The 21,901-nt window shown below is 38.4% G+C and overlaps 1 pseudogene; it reads left to right on the forward strand.

The window, feature by feature from the left end:
* The window catches only part of LOC140923481 (VWFA and cache domain-containing protein 1-like), a 47,371-nt pseudogene that overhangs the window by 20,763 nt on the left and 4,707 nt on the right, over positions 1-21,901 (forward strand).

The following is a 21,901-nucleotide window of genomic DNA, read 5'->3' on the forward strand; positions in this document are numbered from 1 at the left end:
AACAAACCTGTACTTAGTGGATATCTCTAATCAGCAGAAAGCAGCAAAGCTTGTGTGAATGCCCGCCCAATTCTATAACAACCTTTAATGTATAAAAATGTAAAATGTAAAAAACGTAAAATGTAAAATGTAAAATTGTAACAACCTTTAATGCATAAAAATCGTTTGGTAAAAAGAAGGATGAGTGAGGGTGTAAAGAGAGAACTGAGTCCTTATGCCATCCTGGCTCCCTCCCTGAGGATATAATATAAAATACAACATATAAAGGCTTCATAAAACTGGTACATCATTTTTATGTTGTGTGTCTCTTAGACTGTGAGCAGTCTCTCTTCAGCTCGAAAATCTGTAAGCGAGGTTATTTGAGCAGCGAAGTCGCACGAGTTGTGAGGGCGCAAATTCGAATACGCTGCTCAAATACTCTTGCTTACAGATTTTCAAGCAAAAGAGAGACTGCTCGCAGTCTATATGTCTTTCAGTGTCTGCAAACTTTTCTGTTGTTTTCTGACAGGTTGAATTGAAGGAACAATACTACTAGCAATCATGAATTCTCTTTTAAGATGTCTGTATGACCTTGCCACGGAATTGATAGTGGGAAAAAATAATGTACAAGTCTGACAAACAGTGCAAGTTCTATATTTTGGGGCAAGGGAGCACTTATTTATTTATTTATTTATTTATTATTTTTTATACTTTTGTTAAACTATCTGGCTGCCAATGCATTTGGGATTTGAAATTTGAGGAATACTGGGAAGAGTGTGACCAACTGAGTGACACACAGTTATCCTACACACTAAATTAATATTAATTTGTCTCCTTCTAGATGTTTTCCTTGACATTGCCTCTTTCAAGCCATTGCATGAATAGATACACTGATTCAGTCACACACTATGTTTTATTGCTCCAGAATGTCTCTCTCAATGCAACCTATGCAGGTGCATAAATTGATTAACTCACCAATGAAAGAAACTTGACCAAATTAAGAGGTCAAAGTGTGACCAAAGGAAGTTCTTATTGATTTTTATTTTAATGTGATATGAAGGTCATATGCTCAAAAACTGATCAGCTTAACTGATAATAACAGCCTCAATTTCCTACGATGTCTTAGTGGTTGCATGAGGCCTGATCAATCATAATGTGCAGACCAACATGTGAGTTTATTAGTATATTTAAAGGGAAAGATTGGGGTGTCATGGTGCAGGATGCCTTAAAAGCAAAAGATTACACAAACTTGCTCTGCCTGCAGACTCGGCTTTAAGAGCATTAGAATGAAACATTAATATCAATAAAGTCAATGTTTAAACATGTTGAAATGCAAAAAGGCGCTCACTTTACTGTTGTCTATACTATACTTCTGATTGCTTTAGGTAGTAAAATCAAGAAAACTTTGCAACGCAGCATGTATATGAATCCTTATAACAAATTCTTATGAGTCTGAATAAAACAGGCATGCCAGGAAAAAAAAAATTAATGTAAAGTTTTCTTCAGTTGGCTATTGTTTGCAGCTCTTATGACTGGTTGAAACCTTTTAAAACAAAGAAAATACCCCTTAAAATGGGTATGGATACATTTATTTTTGAAAACATTTTTTTGTTTTTCTCAAAATATAGTTAGAAACTTTTCAAACATACTGAGCTATTCATCTGCTTAACATAGGATGCAACCTTTAATATGGAGTCTGCTTAAATATACAGGTTTTGACGTTCACTATAGAAAATGAGAAAGTAGGTTTGTATTTTTTTCTATGTGGGAGGGGAGTATGAAATATAAGACACAACTCAGTAAGAAGCTATACAAAGCTCGAACTTATTGCAATAGTTTTTATTCTTAATACTTTGAGCACTTTCTATAACGAAAAAAAGAAAAGACTACATTCAGCAGCCGACACCTAAAACCTGATGAGTGGCTAATTACTAAAATAGGGAATAAAATAGGGGCAAACACAACAGCAAAAGGTACTATGCATCCTTGAATGCCTGAAGCTTGAATTACGCTGTGGTACAATTTGCATTCAAACCCCCTACATTAATTATACATGCAGCAAACTTATATTATTTAACACACATAACAAATGTTTGGGGTTGTTGTTACCTACACATTGTGGTGCAGGATCTGTAAAGGTTAATTATTACAGGTGTATGAGGAAAATATGAGGCTTGGTAAAACCACATAAAGTAAATAAACTCCAGATGAGATTATCATACTGTCGTATTTATTTCAACACCGTTTGCAACATGAAAAAACACAAATAACCTTACACAAATAAAGCTTTTACAAGCAAAAACCGTTTTCAGGATACACACTTAGTGATCTTTGTAGTATTTTAGCCTCGCGAGTAAATAATGCGTTGGCTCGGTGTTTTGCCAATCTTTTTAGAGGAAGAACCTTTCAGAATTCTGCAAAATCCTAGGGTCCATTTTTTTGAAGGTAAGAAAAGACTTCAAAGCATTCAAAAGAGCGTTTTCCGATTAACTTTACTGAGCAATATTTTTCGCTCGCTGGAATGTTGACAATTACAGTTTAAAAATAGAAGAGGTGGTTTTGTAAACTCAACATTTCCTTTAAAGGCGAATTTTCCCCAGAAATCAAATTCAACTTATGCCCCCCAAAAATAAAAGCGAATCTTTACGAAATTTCAAGATTTCAATGTCACGAAAACTACAGACTGAAACGGCTCCTTACCTCGAGCAACCGGGCCACCATTGTCTGCACTTATTAAAGAACAACACAAGCTGCACAAAAAACCTTTTTCCCTAACTAGGCGAGTCGACAGATGAAAACAAAGCTCTTCTTTTCTTCACAGGCTGGGAAACAGAATTTAAAGTTCTGGCGATTCCATATAACCCATTAGGCCATTGTTTGCGACAGGATTTTTTAACTGCGATTTGATTTGCAATGTTTGACAATTCTGTAAAGATCAAACTTTTGCACATCCCGATTTTCACACATGAGTTGATCCGTCAAAACCGTCAATCAAATTGAACTTGAATGGTCTCCTTACTGGTTTTCAATCTTGGTGAATATGTGGCTTTAGGAATATTAACCTCGCCGCGAATATTCCGCTTCTATTCACCTCGTGTTCAAGAATATTAAAGTGCTTAATTGTTAATTGTCCAATGTGAAGCACGGTACAAAATATCAGTCAAAGCAGGAAAAGGTGTTTTCCACATGACAGGGGCACCCAACGACAATTTTCGGAAAAATATCTGTTCGGAAGACGATTTGAGATCTAGAATTTTCGGAACAATTGTTGTGAAATTTCTTGCCTGCCTGCCACTCCTAGGATTTTCGAACATCTAAAAAAAGGTAAAAATGCCCATTTTCAACGGATTTTTACCCTAAAAAGGTCACCTAGAATTTTCGGGAACCTTTTTTCTTGCTGAAATTTTCGAACAGGTAAGTTTTTATTCCTATAATTTTCGGATCACTAGACTTCAAGCTAAGAAATCCGAACAGATGAAAAATTTATAGGGGATAAAAATATGCCCAAATCCACCGTTTAAATACTAAAACACGTTTAACAATGCTATGTTTAAGCCTTTTTGAACTATATTCTCGTTGGGTGCCCCTGACATGATTCCTGGTCATGTCCTTGAGAAAAATACTAGAAACCTTTATACGTTTTTTCCTTCCTTTTTCAACGGAAAATACGTCCACACGGTCGCTTGTACGGTCGTCTTTGTAGGACCCGCATTTTGTGTTCAACGCTTATCCGGACCGCATTGCTACTTGTCCTCTTTCCAGCTGTTCCAACAAAAACGATGGTCTACGCGGTCGCTTTAACTGTATTTCTACCGTTTGTTGTAAAGGATCCGTTTGTGTAGAAGTTTTAACCCATTTCTATGGTAGGTTCTTCGTTGAAGAAGGACAATTTATCAAGTACTCACCCTCCACATCGTCCCTCCACTTAGGCAGTCATTTTTTTCATTTATTGACCCCGCCTCGCTTTGGCGCACTGAATCTTCCGGAAGTCAACCAGTTTACCGGAAACTCTTTCCGCATGGTCCGCATAGCTGTAAAAATAACTTTTTTGAAATTGAGATATCCCAAAGGCGTGACTGGGAGAGTCTTTGTCTGTCCTATTATGGCTCTTGAAGCGGAGAACAGCAAAAAAAAAAAAAAAAAGTAATTGAAAATGAAGGGAAGCACTAGAAACAAAGAACTGGGAATGGAAAGAAACAGAGCAACACTTCACAGAGGATGCAATTGAGGGTCAATTGAGTGACTTAATAAATTTGATAAGAAATTTTTTTATAATTGTTCTTCGTGGCCTTCCGTTACCCTCAGTGTAAAGCAGAACCTTCTTTGAAACAGTTTAGGTGACCTCTTCTCCCACAGCCTCGAATGTCTCTCCTCCTCAGCTTGTTACAGATGATTTGACACATTTGAGTTAAACCACTTTCAAATGTCACCACCACAGCATGAAGCATAAATTTATTTCAAACACACGTCACAACAAAAAGAACAAAACTTCTTCGTTTACCCGACGTAAGTGCACTTTCTGGTTTTGAGCAAAGAATACCCCTTTCAAAAAATGAGTCAAACACTTGTTTTTGGTCATATGTTTCAACATTCGATAAGTCCCTTTGCTTCGGAATATTCCGCCGTCCTCCAATGAGACGGAAGAACATGCGATAACATCTTTGTTCACGGCTGAAGAGAAGGGACAACCGGAAATACATCAACGTGGCTTTAGCATGCATCGCAGGCTTGCAATCTACACTTTTTTGACCTTTTGCTCAAAACTTGTACTTGCGGTACCATGTTGCCTGTAAAACAGGCAATCTCTATTTTTTTTTTAATTTTAAAATACATTTTAAGCAGAATTAAATATAATAACCTAGATATATAGCACTCATAAATGAATTTTAAAACATATTTTCCATTATAACCTATATCATAAACATATATCAAGATAATCTAACCTGTTTCTCCTACCATTGATCTGATCGATCCATCGGCAACCTCTCAACTGAATTTCCTTCGACCAGCTTTGTTACAAAATGCTTACCGTCTCAGTTCACGTAATGCCCACATTCGTGAAATCTTTGCCGCCACTTTTCCAGTTTCCCGGGCTCACGTTCTGACTTTGGCTCTTTCCACGGCTGGAGGTGAATGGCCGTAGAACTCCGAGGTTATCAAAAAAATGCCATTCAAAATATTTTTGTGGATCACAATTAGACTTGTTTTCCTTCGAAAAGGAGAAGTTCCGGTAAATCCTAAGAACTAAGGACTCACCGAAAGACTCGCATGCCATTAAGCGCGCCATTGGTTTTCAGTGACCAAGCACGACCTCTAGGCTTTTGTACATTATGCTAACATTTTTTCGAGCATTTTAGTGAGGCAAAAGCATTGAGCATTATTCGAGCATTTTAGTGGCATTTTCCCCGGAAAATTATTTTTCTGAGAAAATAAATAGAAATTAACTTTTTTCAGGAGCCCATGCCCCATGAGCTCCTACTTTTTAAAACAAAATGAAGACTAAAACTCAAAATTCACAAAAAACCTAATACAGCTGTTTTTTTTTTTGGGCTGTATTTATGAACTTGTACACGTTTTCGTTGTTACTTGCAACACTTGCACGTTTTTGTAAGTGTAAAGTCTGAAATTAAATTAAAAAAACGTTTGTATAATGGGCATTATCCTAGCATTTTAGTGACTTTTTTGGGGAGACCGAGGATTTTAGTGGGAAAAATGGAGCATTAAGGTGGAGCATTTTAGTAGGGAAGCAAAAGCATAATGTACAAAAGCCTAACGACCTCTAAGTGTAATTTGATATGATATTTTTATTATTGTTTAATTCTTCAACATGTTTAAAAATTTTCCTTGAGATATAAACTAGCGTAACAGTTTGGGTATTTTTTTCTTACCATTTGCTTACCTCCCGTGATAATGGAAGCATTAAATCCCAAAGTGAAAAAAAGGGAGACTCGAAAACAAATAAAACTTACATGTGTCTGTTGAACTGGTTATTACGCGCAAACGTCACGGAAGGAAACTACAAGTGTCATCTTGCCATTGGTTTATTTGCGAAATATTCTGTCGTATTAACAGTCCATTGGCGCTAAGCTGTTAGTTCTACTCAGCCTATATAACAAGTCTTGTTTGTGAGTAAATTTCTAACCTTCCTCGCAGCTGTATCAGAAAGAAGGTAAATGCAACAGGATATTATCATTAATTTTACGATTTACCACAATTTGATTTAGTGGTTGAAAGAACAACATTTCGAGTTTTATCACAGGTTTGATATTCAAATCCCCATGCACGCGAAATACATAGCCCTATGATTTATACACGCAAAATACGTTTGTTACGCTGAAGTATAATGATATGATATTTTTATTAAGCATAATACGCTGATGTAGTATTTATAGACTTTTCAAAGGCATTTGACCTTGTCTGTCATAATATTCTATTAACCAAACTTTACAAATATGGTGTCCATGGAGACTTGCTAAATTGGTGTAGAGATTATTTAACAGAACGTCAACAGCGTGTTGTAGTGAAAGGAGAGGCTTCCGACTGGTTAACCGTAAACTCTGGTGTCCCACAAGGTTCTTTGTTGGGACCATTATTCTTCATAGTGTACATCAACGATTTACCAGGGGGTAATTAGTAAGGACAGTTCAATTGCTCTGTATGCTGATGAGAGTAAAATGTATAGGGTTATTAGTACTCAAGAAGATCTGTCTACTTTTCAAAGTGACATCGACAAAATTTCAGATTGGTGTAAGATGAATAAGATGAGAATTAATACCAAGAAATCTAAGATCATGCGAATAACCAGGAAAAAGTCACCATTAGTTGGGGAGTATAATATTGAAGGTCAACGTTTGGAAAGTGTTGATGTGTATAAAGATTTAGGATTATTTACTACTAGTAATCTTTCATGGAACCAACACGTATATAAAATAACTGCTAAGGCTAATAGGGTTTTAGGGTTGGTTAAGAGGACTTGTAGGGACTTAAAGGATATTGATACCATCAACACACTTTATTGTAGTCTTGTGAGACCTTTATTAGAATATTCATGCGAAACTTGAACCCTCATACTAAACGTAACATTGATAAACTGGAGGCTGTTCAGCGAAGAGCTACCAGATGGATCACTAGGTCTGATGATGATTATGATACCAGACTATCTAAGCTAAAATTGTTGTCATTATCTAATAGGAGGTTCACTAGAGATGTTACGTTTTTTTTTAAATGTAATTAATGGACATTATGATATTGACATTTCAAATAAGCTCATATTTTGTAAGGACAGAAATACAGGTTATAACTTGAGGAAAAATGACACACAGGACCTTGTTCCAAATTTTAGTAGAACTAATGGTTTTAAATATAGTTTTTTTTAACCGTGTTGTAGATGAATGGAATGGTTTACCAAATCATATTAGAGAATCAGACAGTATTGCAAGTTTTAAAAGAAATGAGTTAAGCTTTATTAAGGATAACTAGAACATTTATATGTCTATTTGTATATATTTTTCTTATATGTTAATTAGTGGGGGCATCCCTAGTATGGCGCATTGGTGCTTTTGGTTGTCTCCTTCTCCACAACTTTTTTTTTGTTTTTTTTGTTTTTTTTTTTGTTAAAGTAGTGTTAGCTTATTTCATTTCATTATTTGCTTGTCATGCAGTGGAGTGAATCTGTAATAAATCTATAAGACGATAGTAAAAAAATATCTATCAAATTACACTTAGAGGTCGTGCGTGGTCATTGAAAACTATTGCGCACTTTAGCTTGCGATTCTCCCGGCCGGTGTGTCCTTCTTTCTTAGGATTTACCTAAGCTTTTCCTTTTCCAAGGTAAGCTAGACTAATTGTGATCCACAACGGCACCGTAGTACAACAAGTACAAGGTTAAAAAAGTGCAGACTTTGGAATAAGTCAGCCCTGAACAAGATGTTATCTCTTCTCTCATGACCAATTATTATTTTTCACATGCTCTTCCGTCTCATTGGAGGACGGGCAGAATATTCCGAAGCAAAGCGACATTAAGAAATCGAGTGTTGAAACATGTGACAAAAAAAACAAGTGTTTGACTTATTTTTGAAAGCGGCTAACAATATGGTATTCTTTGCGTATAGCCGAAAGTGCACTTATGTCGGGTAAACGAAGGAGAAGAGTGTTTTTCTTTTTCTTATAACGTGATGCTTTAAATAAATTCATGCTTTATGTTGTTTTAGTACCGTCTGCGACAGGGCGCTAGAAATAACACCGCACGGCACGGAAGAAAAATAAACATGATATGATGCATTTGAGTTAAACCAGTCCATTGGCGGTTAAGCTCTTAGTTCTACTCACTTGATAACACAAGTATTGTTTGTGAGTAAAATTTAGTGGTTGAAAGGAGGAACATTTCGAGTTTTATCACAGGTTTGACTTTGAAATCCTCCATGAACGCGAAATAACCTTATGATTTTAAAAATAAAAAAATAGTAATGAAAAAAGGGCATATATTCTTAAGAATACAGCATGTTCGTTTTGTCTTATTTTTTTATATTTCCATGTATCATATAACCCAAAATCTGGGTGACGTCACCACGTTGTTTACAAGTGTGAAGTGATATCGATCAATATAACCACTCTCATTGGTTAATGCGCGGAACGTTCCGCTGCAGACCCGTATCATGTTACTTTAAGACCCTTTCAATAAACCCACTATTCCAAAAAAACATGATAAAATTTGAAAGTACAGATTTAAATGGAGAAGTACAAATTTAAATGCAGATCTGTTTAAAGGATGATAGATTTAGAAGCATTTCTAGCCACTTTAGGACGCATAAATTTAAAGTTTCCCCAAAGAAAAATATCGCTGGACTCCCTTAACATGCTTACTCTCATAGATTCGATTCTCTCTTGATTCGGATTAACGCCACCACTCTCAATCCTTCTCTGGATCCGCGGATTATTCTGATACAAATGACAGAAATTTTCACTGCATTAGGTATTTTAGAGGTTTCCATCAGTTATATTATAGCTTTACATTTTTCTCTTAGTGGCAGGTCTGGTTCAAAGACCTTTCATGCAAAACGATTTTTACCACGAGGGGGGGACGTCAAGGAAGGAGTGGAAGCCAGAGAAGTAAATTCAACGTACAGTTGGACTCAGGTAGATGGCACCGAATTTACACTCGGTGTAGTTGTACCAGTAGCCTACGCGAAGGAGAAACTTAAGGCTGTCACAATTCCAGAAGGTTAGTTAGCTGGAGAGTATTGCTGTGTAATTTTCCTAATGATCAAACCTGCTTATTATGGACATATACCGGAAATCAGAGGTGCTTATGATTATGTAGGTGAATCGACCTTGCTGTCTTTGCAATCAAGAAAAATCTCCGCAATAGAGAGGTCTCTCCGTATGGGGAGGTTTGACCGAATCAGTGAAAGCGCATTTTCGTAACTCCAGTACGCTGAGACTGTCCAATTTAATTCCGGATACGCTTCGAATTTGGTAATGTTTGGACGATTAAGCGCCAACATTGCTTCGCAACTGCCAACGTAGTCCAGCCCCACAATAAAAGGTGTAGCATGTGAGCTTTCACTACCTTTAAGAGCCGACAGCCGCAATTGTTAAGACTAAAACCACCTGAGATTTGTTATCATTAAATCCCAAAGGTTACAAGTTTCAGTATCACCGGATCGATCTCCAGTCCTTAGAAAAGCCGTGCAGTCATTTCGGAGTAAACGCAACAAAAGGTACTAATTTCAAGTCATAACATACGCTAAAAACTTCCAAATTCCCGCTGTTAATAAAACCTGTATCATGAAAGTGAAGAAAAAAAGACTGCGATAATCGATTGTAAAAAAAAAGGAAATAATTTGGCCCTACCCTCGTCTGGTGTTTCAACGAGCCAAAAATTCGAGGAATTTCCAAGGTTTTTTAGGGGCAAGAAAACACGACCATTTTACTTTTCGGAAAGAAAGGGATACCTTGAATTTTTTTTTTGAGAGGCAAAGAGTTTTTCAGGCAACAGGAAATCACTGGAAGAGTAAGCCCTCTGGAGTAATATCATTACTGAAGACTCACCGGAAACTTAACAAACTACTCACCCATAAACACCCTTTCAGAAAGTCTTAAGCCTTTATAATTTCCGCATATCCTTTACACTGACTAAAGAATGATAATTTCACCTAACTATATAGGCAGATGAATTCTGTGTTTTTTACTAATAGGTACAACGGTTGTAAAATTTGCACCTGGAGCTTTCGAAGACACTTACGAATATATAGGTAAAAAAGAGAGTAGGGCAGATTTGGAATTGCTCAATGCTTACTTGACTGACGTTACGGGGACGATCAAAAGTCCTGGTTTAAAACCGGGAATACGGGACACAGTGACCGCTACCTGGAAAGTGGAAGAGATTTGGTCGCGCGAAAAGACTGAGCTGACACAATATTTGGTGTGGAGATATATTGGAACAGCAGATGGGGTTTTCAGACAGATTCCTGGTGCTGTATTTCAGAAAAGTTACGATCCCAGACAAAGACCCTGGTAAGTGAGAACTCTCCTCTTCACCTCTTGAATCAGGCTCTATATGTAACATCAGATAGGCCGTTTGATACTGTTTTATCATCCAAATTTTCGAAAGGCTATCATTCCGTCTCCAGTTAGAATAGACAGAATCACGGGGCCAAGATCTCAATAAGACTCATCATATAATAGTCAGTAATCTGCCTGCCTCCCGCGGAGGGAGGTAACGTCGGAGATATTCCACCCTTGCGGTTCAGTTGTACTTTATGAAGCTTGCTTTTTTCGTTTATTTTTCGAGGTACAGTTGGAAAATTGTTGATGTTGTCTATAATAGGCCAATTTGTGTGACCGCAGTCCTCACTGCAGCTTATGTTGACTCAGCCCAGGCTGTTATTAAGTCGCCCCGATCTGAACCAGGACTAGTTTAGGGCAGACGACGCTAACACTGCGTTTTGCAGGTGTCCTTTTCAACCTTTTTATCATCCTCTTAAGTTCGGGAAACACCGCAGCACCTTTGGAAGGTTTTTTCTGGGATCCTGAGTTGGACCCGTGACTTCTAGTTTTTCTTTCCTGTGTCAATTTTAATCTTTTTAAGAACCCATTCTTGTCCATTCTGGGCAATCAAAGAGTGCAAGTGCTTCTCTTTTTCGAAGCTGATGGTTTAGTGTTTTAACGATATCCAGTTTTCTTGCCCAGGTTGGCGTGAGGAAAACTGATTAGTAGTACCTGAGTGTGCACAGTTCTCTTGACAACAGTTGTTGATCGTGCGGGATTCATTACGACTTCCAGTGGTTGTTTTTTTTTTTTTTTCCCTGCTCGATGGTGAAGCTGATGCTGGCATGCTTTTCATTGATGTGATAGAAAATCATCTTTTACTTGTCTTGTTCACAACTCCGGTTTATCTATCCTTGCTTTAAGACTTTTCCAATGAAGATTTCCACTAATATTGGGTACTGCGGGGAAACCCTAGCCATACTTTAGGTTTGTTCATTGACTCGATTGCACTGCTTGTAACAGTAACGTTGTGGCTTTGTATAGCAGCAAAACGGTTCTTTTAAACATAAACAAACGATAGTTTAATCCAATTAAGTCACTTGACTGAAAACTCCTATACAAGATCGCGAGCAAGTGTAAAACCTGGCACTCCATTGGATAACAACTATCACTTGACTTTACAGTTTCATACATCCACGATCAGCCATATCAACAATACCATATAATCAACAATACCATATAATCAGGGGTCATTGGTGAGCGTTCTGACCAAATGGGAGTCATTCTCTGTCCTGTAAGTGATCAAAAAGGGTAATTTTTTTGCTTGGGTGTCACTGGTTAACTGGGCGGCGATATCATATGACGTCTAGATATCGCCATTATCGAGTGTACTCTTTCTAGTCATGTCCACGAGGTTCAGTGTTGGAGGTGTTTATTTTTTTGGTCACCTTGCCCCACCCACAGGTTCAGAAACGGTGGGTGATCCTAGGGAGAGCTAATAGATCTCTATTTAAATCGTCTCCCCGGAGACGACGGCAAGCATCTTCATGGTTTTAGGAGTTCTGTAGAACCGCCGGTGGCGTCTAAAGTAGGGAATCTCTTTATTCTTGGCAGATATCCCTGGATTATGTTGTCCTTCATTTAATGTGGCTTTCAGTCTCCTCTCGTGCAGGTGACCTTTCAGGTTGAGATTGCTCGGAACTGTAGGAGTGCAAGTGTTCTTATGTGGAGTTGGCAGTTTCTGGCGTTCTGAGACACACTCACGCTTGGCCAAAACAACAAAGGCTTTCAATTTGTCAGAAGAAGGAATGAAATGTCCTTAATTGGGCGCTTGGGTATTTCATCTCTACTAAAACTGAACTTAGAGTGCTAAGAATTGGAAAAAAAGGACCTGGTCTCAAAGATATCGCATCCTAACTGCTCTATGTTTTGACGCAGGGCTTTTATGGCACTTACAATCGACAATCTGTCGGGATATTGTTGGCAGCGATCACGAAGTTTAAACCTTTCGAAAGGACTTTTATTTCACTGCTACTGAGTTTTCATAATAGTGCAGAGAAAGAAAGAAAAAGAAAAAAGCATCTCACATAAAGTTCACTTTAATTGCGAAATCATCGGTCAATCTTCCAGGCATTCCATTTCAGACTAACGAGAATCCACGTGATTGAACAAGACGCAAGGACAATAATAATAAATAAATAACGATACATGCAATACGTTAGTTTAGAGGAAGGAGAGAGGAATACAGAGGGAAACGAAAGACGTCGAAGGGGCAAGGACGAAAGCGAGAACCAGCAACAAACTCAACAACCTTTGAGATTCGAAGCCAGGCTATTTTGATGAGAGGCATGTGCTGTCAGTTATACATGTACGTCACCACACCCTATGGAAGTTGCAATGCTGATTCTGTCCCAAACTATTTTATGGGTGCTGATGATTAACAAAAAATATTTTAGGTGTATATGCCGTCTATCCTTGGCCTAATTGTTATTTTCTTTAGTTTTTGGATGTGGTAATGGTAAAAATTAAATTTAAACCAAGATTAAAATTTTTGTTATTCATGATTTGGTTCACTTAGGTATTATTCGGCTTTGGGTAACACTGGCCTTCTCACTCTCACGACCCCATATTTGGACGCTGGCCAACCTAATGGCAGAGGCGCTGGAGTGATTATAACTGTCGCCCGCTCCCTATAGCGCGGGGAGTCAAGTCACCATCATCACACAAATGACGAGGTTCTTGGAGTTATGGGAGCTGATTTTTCATTGGCCTATTTCTACAGGTTAGTCCAAGCTTACACAAGCTCATTGGATTTAGGGAATGTCCATTTTTGTCATGCTGTTGGACCAAAAACTAATTACAAATAATGAAATAATTTAAAAAATGTTTTATTTCACTAAAAACTGAAAGCGAAATAATATTACATTCTTATGACACATTTCTTGGTCTTAATTTGTTTGGCTGGACACGACAAAAAAAATAAAAAATTAGACGTCCTATTATTTGGTCGTTATTAGATAAATATTTATATGTATCAATTTTTATGAAATCTTCAGGCAGTTTAATGGTTTAGTTAATTATTATTTGCCTCAGCATTTTGGATGTTTGTGATTTTCCGCTGCTATCAACTAAACATTTGCCTTTTTAGATTGCTCACTAAAGTATATCCAAAGTGCAGAGAACGAAAATTCTATTCTTGCTTCGTTATGGACAGCGCTGGATTCCTTATCATGCACGAGGACTTCCTTGATCATTCCGAAATTGCCCAAGACTTGGAATATGTTCATATTACTAATAAAGAAAAGAATATTGCGGAACATCTCATTACAAATGGCTACTTGAAAAAACGGGAATGCCGCAATCTTAAAGAAATCCAGAAGCAGAGTTTTTATGAGGTTGATTTGCCATATGGAGGAGTTGACGTTCTAAAGAATGGAGACAGCTGCAGTAAATACCAACTCAACAAAATTGTTGGAACTAATGCTTACTTAGGTTTGTAAGTGATTTTGTAGTCTGTGTATGACAGTGGTGCTTGCACTCAGACGGTGACTGGCATATCTCGGTCTAGCTTTCAAACCAGTCAGAAAAATAGCAAATCCCAAGGGGACAAGTAGACTTTCTTAAAAGTCCTTAATTTTTTTTTTCTGTTCGTCCTTGCGACCTCGTCGCACGTTCGGTTGCTGCTTGACCTCGTTGAAGCTCGCTTTGCTCGCTAAAAACCATATGAGAGATCGACTTGTGGCAAGTCTAGGAGATAAGGTACTACACGTTTTTTCAGAGCTAATCACAAGTAGCCCAAGCTCGAAATATGAGCATCGGCGAACATCGGCATTGTTGCGTAACATTCAAAATATAAGGATTTGTATGGGAAAAAAACCTATCGTTTCTGTAACCTACGAATTTGAAAGGATTTCAATAAAAAAACAGCTTACCTTACTTAAAATGTGTGTTACGTCTCTCCTATGTGGTCCACGGGCAGATTAAGGTTGGAGACTCCAGCGAAGCGGCCCGACGGATCCACCGAAGGAGAACGGCCGTAAATTCGCTCTAACGGCTTCAGTCGCCTCCCAATTCCGACTAGATAACACGCGATAGTTCTGCTTTCCATTCGTTATTTTTCTTGAAGATGCCTTTGCACCGAGAGCGAATCAAAGGTCGTCTATCTTTGCAACCTTTCCTGTCTGAAGCCATCGACAGAACCTTGGTTTGAACTTCGCGTTACCGTTGAAAGATAACGACACAGCCTGAGACTCAAATTACTCACACTCGGTAGACTACGAGCAGTCTCTCTTTTTTCTGTAGTCCGTCGAGCAAAACGCGAGACACGCAAATGGCCACGCGCGTGACTGATGGCGCGAGACGGGAGAGGCTGCCGCCCTCGTTTCGCGCGTCTCGCGGCTTCGCCGCTCCCGCGCGCGTGCATTGCTCTCACTAAATCTGAAGAAAACGAGAGACTGCTCGCAGTCTACACACTCGGGGTGGGAGACAGTCTCTTACTCCCGTTGTTTTCTTTCTTGGGTATTGATGTCAACGGAAGCAAGGGACTGTCTCCCACCCCGAGTGTGGGTAATTTGAGTCTCAGGCCGTGTCGCTATCTTTCAACGGTAACGCGGAGTTCGAACCAAGGTTCTGTCGATGGCCTCAAACGGGAAAGGTTACAGAGGTAGACGACCTTTGATTCCCTCTCGGCGCAAAGGCGTCTTGAAGCAAGATAACGAATAGAAAGGAGAACTATCGTGTGTTACCTAGGCGGAATTTGGAAGCGACTGGAGCCGTTGGAGCGAATTTATGGCCGTTTTCCTTCGGTGGATCCGTCGGGCCGCTTCGCTAGAGTCCCCAACCTTTTTACATAAAACCCCATAAATTGGCCATAAATCGGCCCCTGGACCACACAGGAGAGATGTAACTAACACACATTTTAAGTAAGGTAATATGTTTTTATTGAAATTGTTTCATTTCCGTAGGTTACAGAAACGATAGGTTTTTTTCCTTTACAAATCTTTATATTTTGAATGTTACGCAACAATGCCGATGTTCGCCGATGCTCATATTTCGAGCTTGGGCTACCTGTCAACTAATTACCAGATATACTTGAACAGGCCTTTTGCGATAGTTAGTCACGTGATGAATTTTCTGTAAACATGAAAACAGATCGCTTTTGGAAAATTTTGTTAGCAGTAAGTGAAAGAGCATATTAAAAGTAAATAACCTGTGAATCTTCAGTCATATATCTCAAAAGGAGGATTTGTATGAGAAAAATCATGCTTTTGCCACCCAGTCACGCCTGAGTGGTGTCCTATACAAATCCTTGTAAATTCCGACATTTTTTAACTGTCGTTAAATCTTTCTCTTACGCATTTAAGGGCTCAAATTGCTTCCAATGAATAAAAAAGAGATTTGAGCCCCATAATGCTCAAAGAAATATTTTACAACAGTTTGAAAATGTCCAAATTTACAAGGGTTTGTATGGAAAACCACTTAAAAAAAAAACACGATTTTTGGTACCAGAAATTCCATGATGATGTGGACTAGAACCAACACCCCCATCTCGTCTGCTACACACATTGGCTTTGAGGGCAATGACTCCTACAACTGGGACTTTTGTATTTTTCCAACTGCGATGAAGAACTAGTCAGAAGCTAGGACTATTGCTATTTTTTTTTAGACTTGCCCTTAAGGAGGGCAGCAAGAGTCTTTTGTAGTTTCCCATCTTAACATGACTCCGTAAAGCGACAGAGGTAGCGAGGGAAAAAGTGATCAAATCAAATTGTACTGTTCTAAGTACCAAAGGATTGGAAAGTGTTACCCACTTACAGAGACGTATTTTTCCCCAGGAGTCGCTTTGCGGGATTCAATTTGTGCTGCTGAATCATGTACCTGTTCTTCAAATAACGAGTGTTTCCGTCCACCCACAAAGTGTGAATGTCCGTGTACCTCTCCACTCAAATTTGAATATTGCCAAAGTCAGTTCCCAAACAGCAGGTGAGTTTTGACTCCCCAGCAGGCCACTAATGCATTAGTACATAATTTAAGTTCAAATATAACAAAAAATTACACACAACAACATACATACATTGCATGCAAAATGGACTCAACCGTATTATTTTGTAAAAGTTACAATTAATTCTTCTAACAGTACAATCACTTTAACAGGGGCCACTTAAAAAAAACTTTGTGTAGCATAGATTTGTTTTTACGTCTGTTCATTTGCCTTTGATGCCATCTTATTGTCTTTCAGTCTTCTGATCTGCCCAGCTCTAGCTCCTAAGTCACAACAAACAAGCAATCCCAGCCTACTCCACTCTGGAAAGACGTGTCATGACCCTAAACTATCGTTAGACAAGTGCTTTGATCCTCACTGCAGTGAAAGAAACAGCTCTCAGACGTGCGAGGGAATAGTCAGCTGTTACTGGTGTGTGTACAATAAAGACAACGTCCCCTTAAAGAAGCCGTATTGTGCAAGTGCCGATGTCTGCTTTAGAGGAAAAGAAGGTTAGAGGACACTAAGTCCTTTTCCGATGCTTTTAACACTTAAAGAATAACCAATTAACTACGTGATTGAAATCTTAGAAAAAAATAGGAATCGCCTTCGCACCAAATGTCTACCTTATCTGTTTTACCTGAATCATTGAAAGACAACAACGGACGGCTCAACGCAGTTAAAGAATTCAATACTTTTATTCATAATATTAATGTCTTGGATGATAGAGGCAAGCCATGCTGGAGACTAATGGGCAATTATGAATTAATCAGAAAAGCATTGTGTGCTTCATCTTGCCCGCTCGCAGGTGCAGGCATAAAATTAAAAATAAGAATGAACATCGCCACGACCACCTCCTATTATTCTGTCTGTTGTAGATATAATCTTAATTGACCTTATTAACTTTCTTCTATTTTACAACAGCCCAACTGATGCCACTCTGTGTCGTTCCTACCAAGTCAAAAAAGGAAAATTTAGTTCCAAGCGGGAATTGGTTTGGCAAAAATTATGCTGGTGCGTTGGCCGGGATAACTGTTGTTGGTGTTGTCATCATAGTAGCACTTTCTCTTTTGGTAAGCATTTACAGTCCCTTCCATTCTGTGTATTGATTCATAGCGGAGCTCCACGCGCGCGTGAAGCGCGCGCGTGGGCGGAGCCCCATAGCTAAGGAAATCTACCCATCCCAGAAAATTTGGTAATCACGTGACCGACCGACCGACCGACCGACCGACCGACCGTCCGTCCGCACCACAGGAATACCAATGTTTACTCTCACACTTTCTAGCTACTTTGGGAGCCCAGGAGAAAGCTGATTGCATATCAATCTTGTCATCAACTGACAGCTGTCAAAACAGGGTATCCGCTGACCACTATCACCTGACCGAATCGCGGGCTCAGGTGTCGACCCATCGAGGTCGAGTATTTTTTTGAAGTTATCCGCTGACAATTTACTCGTTTTCAAATGATCGCAGGCTCACGTTTACTTTTGTTTTAAATTCATATCAAATATGTTGTGTTTATGTCAGTATCGCCCCGCACTATTACGATTTTGATTTCAAACTGACCTCAGACGCAAAAATTCAGCCAGTTTTTTTAAAATACAGGCGGGGAAGACCTTTTCTTACCATGGTCACGTGTTGGTCACGCTCCACGTCCAATTTTTATGCTCTGATTGGTTAAAATTTGACAGGTGAGTTCATGCGTAAAATTTATGCAGCATCTTGAAAGTTGTTTACTTTGACAGCTGAAGCTGACAGGGTTTTGAGTCAACTTGTGATGTTTTTTTCCACTGGATGTACAAAATGAAATACAGCTGCTATCAAGAGTGTTCTCTTATTCATGGCTGGTTTGTTTATTGGGTTTTTGGTTGAAAAATGCGTCGCTTGTCAAAGCCGATAATCCGATTTCGGATGGCATCGTTTTTGTTTTTCACCTTGCTGGATGCGTACGAGAATTATAAAGGCTCAAGCGATCCTTGCCTTACTTGATAGCTTTCAGGAGCTGCATCACGAAATATGGTAAGCCTGAATAAATATTGTATTTAAATCTAATTTCATGAAGTCCAGCTGCGCAGTTAATGAAGCTAGTTTATGCACGTTTGTATTAAGATTTGACTGAGACACTGATCTGACCTAGTATGAGGTTTGATATAATCTTAAGCTTACAGAACTTTAAAAAGCCTTTAGTCGATATTAATTCACCTTAAACAGAAAGAAAAAACTTTCCGAAGAATATTTAGTTATAATTTTGGGGGTAGAAAGAAAGCTTTGAACGATTTTCTTTTCGTGAGTTCATCTTTGAAAACAGCCAATACCGGGAAACCGGCGGCTTAAAACATAAACTTTAAGCTTACTGGTAAAGACTTGATGATTCTTAGACACACTTAAATACTCATTTGTTTTCGTGAATGAAAATTGTTGTCTCTGTAAATGTTCTATCGAATTATTTTTCTTTATTGATTTTTGGTAGTCTCAAGTGTAATTATCATCGCTTTGCCGTTTGTTTTCAGGCGTTCATAACATCGCTCGCAGGAGTACTCAAAATGCCAAGCGTATCAAACGCTTTTTAAGATTACACATCGTTATAAAACCGTTAATAAAAAATAGACTCAATAAATTCTTTATCACGTTGAAGCGTAACTCTTTTAAAATTTCTTCGCAAATTTGGCGCTTGTCAAAAGTTAGAACCGGCTGGCCGTATAGGTGATTTTGGAAATTTTTTGAACGGTTTCGCTAATTAAAAGTCCACGCGTGCCTCGATGGTCCTGAATATTGAATGAATGCAATTTGTCTTGAAAAATTGTGAAATACTGAATTTTGTACGAGGTCTGTATGATAAAAACAGCGCCTCATAGTACTCTTTCTTCTCAGATGTGGTGTATAAAAAATAGAAGATTGGTTTGCACGCACCCAGATTTATTGGCAAGAATTTGTAAAGTTGTCGAACGCAAAAAATTCGGTCTGATTTGTTTTCCAAGAATTTGTTTTGCACGCCTTATCTACTGTGATCAAGAGCCATCATTGCTCTTAAATGCGACCGAAGACTATTTTTTGGGTGTACATATAAGGTTATATCAACTCGATACAAGATTTGTTTCACTCCAAAATCACTTAGCTTTTCCCTCAAAAGTCACCTGAATGTGCCCTTAAGTTAACTGATTCTTGGAATACAAAACTATTGTTTGATTTAAGTTATAAATTTATCAATGGGAGCTTCGCTTTTAGCAGTGGCTAAAGCTATATATTATCTTAATTCAGGGAATCTCAAAGTTGGTTCCCCTCGTCGAAACTTTGCACTTGCCTGAGTATTTTGACTCACTTTTATTTCGCGTTTTTGAGTGAGACACACTTTATTTCTTTGTCAATGTTATTTAACATGTCCCTGAATTTTATCAAACAACTTAATCAACAATGTCCAAATAAACAGAAACGCAACTGATTATGGAAACAGTAACAATACAGGGGCACCCAACGACAACTTTGGGAAGAATATCTGTTCGGAAGACGATGTGAGATCTAGAATTTTCGAAACATTTGTTGTAAAATTTCTTGCTTGCCTGCCTCTCCTAGGATTTTCGAACATCCAAAAAATGGTATATTTGCCTATTTTTAACGGATTTTTACCCTAAAAAGGTCACCTAGAATTTTCGGAAGCCTTTTTTCTGGCTGAAATTTTCGAAAAGGTAAGTTTTGATCTCTATAATTTTCGCATCATTAGACTTTCAGCTAGGAAATCCGAACAGATGAAAAATTTTTAGGGGATAAAAATATGCCTATATCTACCGTTTAAGTAGTAAAATACGTTTAACAATGCTATGTTTAAGTGGTTTTGAAATATATTCTCATTGGGTGCCCCTGACAATATTCCTTTCCCTGCGGCCTGGAAGGCTTTCATGTGTATAAAGAGATATGGAAACCTAAGGTTGGAAACGTTCTTTCCAGCATCCATGAAAGAAACAACCAACATCGAAAGTTGCACTTGGTCATTTCCCACGTGAGATCAGCCGTTTTACAAGATTTCTTATTTCAAGAGGCGCAGATGTCTTCGTGACAGTAAAGGACGCACGCTTAATTTCGACAATCGCCACTCATAAAAGGAGGCTTGGAGATTCCTGTAGAGGCGACAGTAAGAATGAAGGCATCTACGAAGAACGTTGAAGCAATTGAAAGGCTTAAGCAACTAGTGGAACAGCAATACAAGGAGCCAGTAAGTGGACAGTAGGAGGATTGTGCAAAAGAAGTGCTACCTGGAGTGGAGACGGAAAGCAGTAGTGATGAAGTGGACCAGAACATTACCACAGAATAGTTCAAAATGATTGTTATAAACGTCTGTAGTGGTAATAAAGTCGCTTTTTTGATTATTGACATAATGTGAGTCACTTAATCTTAACGTCATGTTATTTTCGCGACATTTAATTTTCGCGTCACTTAAATTTCGCGATTTTTTTTAAATCGCGAAATTCGCGAAATTAACGTGTCGCGAAAATTTCATATAATAAGGTAATTTAGAGCTTTTCCGAAACGTGTGGGTTCACGATTTCTATCGCTTCAAAGCGTTATTTACTTTGGAACAAGTGGACACTACTGAGTGGTCAAAAAAAAAAAAAAAAACAAGAATCTTAATTAGTAAAACTGCGCTGGTCTGGTGTTATAAACTTTCATTGACTGCAAGTGGATCTTGTGATAAGCATGCGGTTTATTTTCGGCGATGATTGAAATGACGTGCCATTTAAATCACTTTTTTTGATCTCTGGCAAAGATGTAATTTTTCTGGAATCGAGGCCCTTGAATTTTCGTGTGTTTATACACGCGTATAGCCTGCCACAGAAGAAGTATTTCCGGTCGTCGCTAACACGCGCACTAAATCAATTCAGAAACAAATAAAAAGTATCGACGTCGACAAAGTATGAAGTAAAAAACCTTTAGAGCGTAAATCCTGTTTCGTGTAGAATTAATCGCCTCCTCTTTTTTCCGATCCAATCTCCAAACGAGCGAGACTGAAGGTCGCTGTAAGAGCGTTCTTGTTTAAGCATAAAACACACTGGAGTATAAGTACTCCATTCGCTGATAAGATCTCAGTCCCTTGCAGGGTTACCTCAAACAAGTATGTCCTAGTACACTTGTTGTACACCTGGGTGGAGAGAGACATAAGAATAGTGCCAAGTCTCGTGTCTAAGGGATTACAACGCTATGGCAAGGCTTCAACGGGTCTACATATCCCATTATAATAATTTGAGATGGCATGAAATTGATAATATATGGATCTAGCCAGGGCTAAAAGCGAAGCTCCCATTAATAAATTTATCATTTAAATCAAACAATGAATTTGTATTCCACCAATCAATTGACTTTAGAGCACATTCATGTGAATTTGAGGGAAAGGCTAAGTGATTTTAGAGAAAGGTGATTTGCAAATAGTCCAAGAGTAAACCAAAACTTACATCGAGTTGATAGT

The sequence above is a fragment of the Porites lutea genome, chromosome 13 (genome assembly GCF_958299795.1).
Source record: "Porites lutea chromosome 13, jaPorLute2.1, whole genome shotgun sequence".
NCBI lineage: Eukaryota > Metazoa > Cnidaria > Anthozoa > Scleractinia > Poritidae > Porites > Porites lutea.